This window comes from Erythrolamprus reginae, chromosome 2 (genome assembly GCF_031021105.1).
Source record: "Erythrolamprus reginae isolate rEryReg1 chromosome 2, rEryReg1.hap1, whole genome shotgun sequence".
Classification (NCBI taxonomy): domain Eukaryota; kingdom Metazoa; phylum Chordata; class Lepidosauria; order Squamata; family Dipsadidae; genus Erythrolamprus; species Erythrolamprus reginae.
The window spans coordinates 260654605-260660604 of NC_091951.1; the positions used below are offsets into that span (position 1 = coordinate 260654605).

A 6000-nucleotide genomic window follows, 5' to 3' on the forward strand; every position below is an offset into this window, starting at 1 on the left:
CAAGGATCTACTACTCTTTCAGTAAAATAATATTTTCTCACGTTGCTTTTGATCTTTCCCCCAACTAACTTCAGATTGTGTCCCCTTGTTCTTATGTTCACATTCCTATTAAAAATACTTCCCTCCTGAACCTTATTTAACCCTTTGGCATATTTAAATGTTTCGATCATGTCCCTCCTTTTTAAAAACTAATTAGTATTATTTTGGCATATATAAACTGACATATTATGTCTCCCACAGGGTCTCAACAATTTTGTTAACTTTGTTGAATGCTTGAGTGTATTTGGGCTGCAATATTTAAAAAGAGCTGTTTTTCCATTATAGTTTGTGGCAGCCTTCATTACTCTGGTGCCTCCTGATGGTTTGGATTTTCATTCAAATTCCCAGCATGTTGCACAGTAGATGATATTCACATTGTGATGTACAACATCTCGGAACATCAGTTTGAGAAAGAGTGCTGTAGACGTATTGCGGGAACTGAAGATGTTTCTCCAATACATACGTTGCTGTGAGCATAGCACATATATAGAAGCACTAAGGGACTAGAAGGGAGATGTAGTAGTTTGGAGAATCAGCAAATACCATCTCTGGCTGGCCCCAGAGTAGGGGGGGAATAGAGATTTTATTTTATTTATTTTGTCAAGTATGTATTGGTAGTATACAAAGATATAACAATGTTTATATACATGATATTGGTACTATTAAAACCCACCTCTGCCGTCAGGCATGGGGGAATTGAAACATCTCCCCCTTGCCCATGTAGTTTTTGTGTATGATTCGATTGTGTGCTTGTTTTTTATACATTGGGGTTCTTTTGGATTTTTTAACTTAAAACTGTAATTTAGATTGCGAAATATTAGATTTGTTACTATGTTTTGTTTACCATTGTTGTGAGCCGCCCCGAGTCTACGGAGAGGGGCGGCATATAAATTCAATAAATCTAATCTAATCTAATCTACTAATAATAGAGAAACTTTAGGACAGGGACGGTAGGCACGCCCCTTACTGACCTCTTAGGAATCGGGAGAGGTCAACAGTGGATAGTTTAAGGCAGTGTTTTTCAACCAGTGTGCCATGGCACACTAGTGTGCCGTGAGACATAGTCAGGTGTACCATGGGGAAATTAAACATGGGTCCCCAAACTACCATTCCTGCCAGGATATTCCTTTTGTGTTCATTGAAACAGGCCCAGGTTTCACACTAAGTGAGTATAAATACATTTAGAAACTATATTATTAACTATATATATAGTATGTACTGCGTTAGAGTGTCATTTGTGTCATTTTGGTTGGTGGTGTGCCCCAGGATTTTGTAAATGCAAAAAATGTGCCGCGGCTCAAAAAAGGTTGAAAATCACTGGTCTAAGGGAGTGTTTCTCAAATAGTGGGGTGGGCCCTCCTGGGGGGGCGCAGAGTGATGCCAGGGGGAGGCGCATGATCCCGGGAAGCGTGCGTGTTTTGCCACAGGGAGTAGGGGGGTTTTGCACTGAACAATAGTATACAGCACAGAGCAGGAGATGATGATGATGATGATGATGATGATGATGATGATGATGATGATGACGACTTATTATATTATTATATATTTCCTCCTTGCCTTTCGTAAGCTTCTTAAAACCCACCTCTGCCGCCAGGCATGGGGGAACTGAGATACTCTTTCCCCCTAGGCCTTTACAATTTTATGCATGGTATGTCTGTCTGTATGTTTGGTTTTATAATAAGGGTTTTTAACTGTTTTAATATTGGATTGTTTATATGCTGTTTTTATTGTTGTTGTTAGCCGCCCCGAGTCTACGGAGAGGGGCGGCATACAAATCCAATAAATAAATAAATAAATATTATTATTATTAATTAGATTTGTATGCCGCCCCTCTCCGCAGACTCGGGGCGGCTCACAACAGTAATAACAACAGTATACAATGAAACAAATCTAATATTAAAAGAAAGTATCTAAAAACCCGTCATTTAAAAATCATACAACACAAGCACACCGTACATAAACTATATAAGCCCGGGTGAGATGTCTCAATTTCCCCATGCATATAACAAACCCTTACGAGACACCATGGAAAAATATTTAACAGGGATGAAAAGAAAGGAGGAGTGAGATGGAGATAATGGGACAAATGTAAGTCTCCCAAAAGCTAAGATGAGGAAATATGATGTAGCATATGTAGCGCTTGGCTTTACTGTGTCTACAGCGGGAGACGAGGAAAGACCAGTATGTTTACTGTGTCTAAAACTGTTGGCAACGGACAGCATGAAGCCAAATAAATTAAGGCGTCACTTAAACACATTACACCCCAATCATGCTGATAAGCCGCTTGAGCTTTTTCAGTGAAAACATGCTGTATATTGCAAACAATCATCCTGGCGGAGAGTTGGGGGCGCGTGAAATGTTTACTTCTTCCTGGGGGGGGGGGACGTAACAGAAAATAATTGAGAAACACTGGTCTATGGGTATTATTGGGCATTAGGTGATGATACTACAGAGTCAGGTAGTGAGTTCCATACTACTCAGTTGCTAAAGTCGTATTTCCTACAGTCAAGTTTGGAGCAGTTTACTTTGAGTTTGTATCTGTCGTGTATTGTTGTGGTTGAAGCTGAAGTAGTCGTTAACAGGAAGGACGTTATAGCAGATTATTTTATGGGCTATGCTTAGGTTGTGTTTAAGGCGACATAATTCTAAGCTTTCTAAGCCTAGGATTTCAAGTCTGGTTGTGTAGGGTATTCTGTTGCATATGGCAATATCCTTCCCCTGCCATGCCCACCAAGCCACGCTCACAGAACCGGTAGGGAAAAGTTTTGAATTTCAACTCTGGAATGGACCATTCTATGAATCAATTGGAGAGAACACTCAAATCTACAGCTATATATGAAGAGCTACTAGATCTTTTTTTAAAAGCAGTCTTGGAAGCTTGATCTGCTGACCCAACAATCTTCCAAACTACTATGTGTTCATTTTAGAATAGAATAGATAAAATTCTTTATTGGCCAAGTGTGATTGGACACACAAGGAATTTGTCTTGGTGCATATGCTCTCAGTGTACATAAAAGAAAATATAGATTTGTCAAGAATCATGTGGAACAACACTTAATGATTGTCATAGGGGTCAAACAAGCAATGAAGAAACAATCAATATTAATAAAAATCTTAGGATAAAAGCAGGGGTGGGCTTCTGCCCGGACGGAGGGGAGGGAGAAACGCAGTGGGGTAGCAAAAATGGACCTTCACCCCAGAGCACCCAATTTGCACTGAAAGATGTTGAACGAAAATGCAGGGCGTCCTGCATAAGCCACGCCTATAGTGTGGTAGTAAACATTTTGGTAGCCCTTCACCGGATACAAGAAACAAATTACAGTCGGGGTGGGGAAAGCAGGTAGAGTGCTGTACTGCAGGCCACTGAAGCTGACTTGTAGATCTGAAGGTCAGCGGTTCAAATCTCATCACCGGCTCAAGGTTGACTCAGCCTTCCATCCTTCCGAGGTGGGTAAAGTGAGGACCCGGATTGTGGGGGCAATAGCCTAGCTCTGTTACAAAAGTTCTATTGCTAACATGTTGTAAGCCGCCCTGAGTCTAAGGAGAAGGGTGGCATAAAAATTGAATAAATAAAATAAATAAATAAATAACAGTCCTAAGTGGGAGGAAAAGGGTGATAGGAATGATGAGAAAAAACTGTTTTTTGAAAAGAAACAACTGAGAACAGAGATGAAGTAAGGATTTTTTTCAATTTAAAGAATTGCTAATTTGTTTCTATTGCTTTATATTCAAACCAAAGCTCTGTCCTTGTAGCTGCTTGTCTTTGTTTAGGTAAGAGATCAAAAAGGGATCATATCAGAATCATCCCTGATTGTACTCTGACAACAATTTTGAGATGTAGGCTGCTCAGAAACCACTAGTGAACCACTTAGCAATCTGTAAGCAATTCACAAAGCGCCCGGAGATACTTTACAAATCGAATTGGGCGGCTTATGAATTAAACAAGTAAATACCTAATTTGAACCTAATTTCCCATCCTTAGCCCAGTCTTTTAACCATACAGTATACTACCACAAAGGCACTTAGTTACTTACTGAAATGCCTTATTAATAAGATGCTTTGGGGGAGGGAGAGGAATCTGCTAAACCATCACAAATCCCAGCAAAGCCTTATAGACTTTAGACCTCTATTATTTTAGCTTTTTAGAAATGGTGAGTTGCAACCCCAAGATTGTCAGTCAGGCAAGTCATTTTGCATAAAAATTAATAATCCAACTGATGGGGGGCAGGGGGTGTCTTCATCTTGTGGAAGCTTGCCTTATACTATAATAAAGTGCAGTGACCGAGTTACGGAATTAGGCGAGCGTGTTTCCCCCTTAAAACGTGGCACGCATCAACTCAATCCAGGAGAAAATAAAGAGTCGTTTAAAAGTTTACATTACTTTCCAATTGCACGCTTCAACAGCCCTGCGCAACCCCCTAACTCTGCAGAGGCGCTTCTACTGGATCTATGATTGGAAGGCTACGACCGGCAGCGTTGGAAGAACCGAAAGCAACCTCTTAAGGCCGGAACAGGCGCTCACCTGCGTTCACTGGAGATTCCCTCTTGTCAAACCCCGCAGCAACGTCTCACGCCCGGAGACGTAATATACAGCGCAGACTCAGTAGCGACGGTTCGGTCGCCCTGACTCACAAAAAGGGCAAGTGGGCTACATTGTTGCTTCTGAGCATGCCCGGGAAGAGATGGAGGAGACGCATTACAAATAAGGAAGATTGGTTTCGTAGAATGGTGTGTTAAAAGCTGCTGATGAGTCGGTGACTTATCAATTTAACTGTGGCCTGTTTTTGAATCTAATACGTATGGCTGATTTTTCACTTTCTGCATATTACGTACTGTGTCGCTGCTTATTACAATCATGAATGTTCCTATATTCCTATATTAAGCGGTGTGTATAAGTGCACCAGCGTATCTTCCGCCCCGTCCTAATGGTTTTTTTAGTACCATGTATATACTAAATATTATATCTTTGTATACCACCAATGCGTACTTGACAAAACAAACAAATAAATAAAATATACATATAGCTACAATGAAGCCATTAGAAATCTCTTTGGAGTTATTTAATAGACTTTGAACATGAAAGAAAATGTAATGATCTGGAAGAATTAGTTTCTTGATACACTCTTATTTAAAAACGGCTGCCTCCCAAAAAAAACATTCACATTTACAAAATAACATAAATACAATAAAATTAACCTTCCAAACCACACTAATTTTAGTTAAAATGTGTGGGATTCTAACTCAGGTTAAACAAAGTATTTTGTTTTATTAAAAAGTCAGCCTAAACAACACTGTTACATTAAAAAAAAGCAAAACACTACTATGGCAATATGTTCATCAAACTAAAAATAGCCTCAAATTACAATCCTATAAAACAAGATAATGAAACACATAAACATTATTAATTCAATTAATAATTAATTCAAATAACTGGCTAAACAAAAAGTTTTTCTGTGATACCAAAGTTGGGGAAAGGTATTTTATAATAAATTAATACAACAAAATATTTCTCCCTTAATCTATTCACACTTTGTGCTAAGCTATAATTCATTCATAATTTATTAAAACTAATATTGCCTGGGATTGCATAACACACAAAACCATAATTTACAAATTGCAGTGCCTAGGTTTCTACAATATACATAACCATGTTATATAAAATTCACATTGTAGCTCAGAACAATGTGTATATTATAAACAGTGTGAGCAACATTCAATACTTTAAGATAAAAGATCTGAATATATTGGATTGTGACTTTAAAAAACCAGTTCTATGAAATTAGGAGCCAAATATTCTATTGAGTTCTTATTTTAGATCTGTTGGTGAAACAGAGAAACTAATAGAGCCCTTTACTTTTACAGAAACAATTCTACTTGTTCATCTAATACTATGTCTGAAATATTTTATTACTGTCATTAACCAACAAAAAGGAAATCAGACAAATAATCAAAGCTGAAATG

General features: G+C 38.5%; 1 protein-coding gene across 2 annotated transcripts in view; it reads right to left on the reverse strand.

Annotated features, from left to right (window-relative positions):
- The window catches only part of FOCAD (focadhesin), a 200309-nt gene extending 195686 nt beyond the window's left edge, over positions 1–4623 (reverse strand). The window contains exon 1 of one of the 2 annotated variants that reach the window (XM_070742518.1): positions 4562–4623. The gene's annotated coding sequence lies outside the window, so the exon portion shown is untranslated. Of the gene's footprint in view, positions 1–4420; positions 4510–4561 lie in introns of those variants that run through there. The other variant, XM_070742519.1, reaches the window with a different exon arrangement.
- Positions 4624–6000: the final 1377 nt, after the last annotated feature.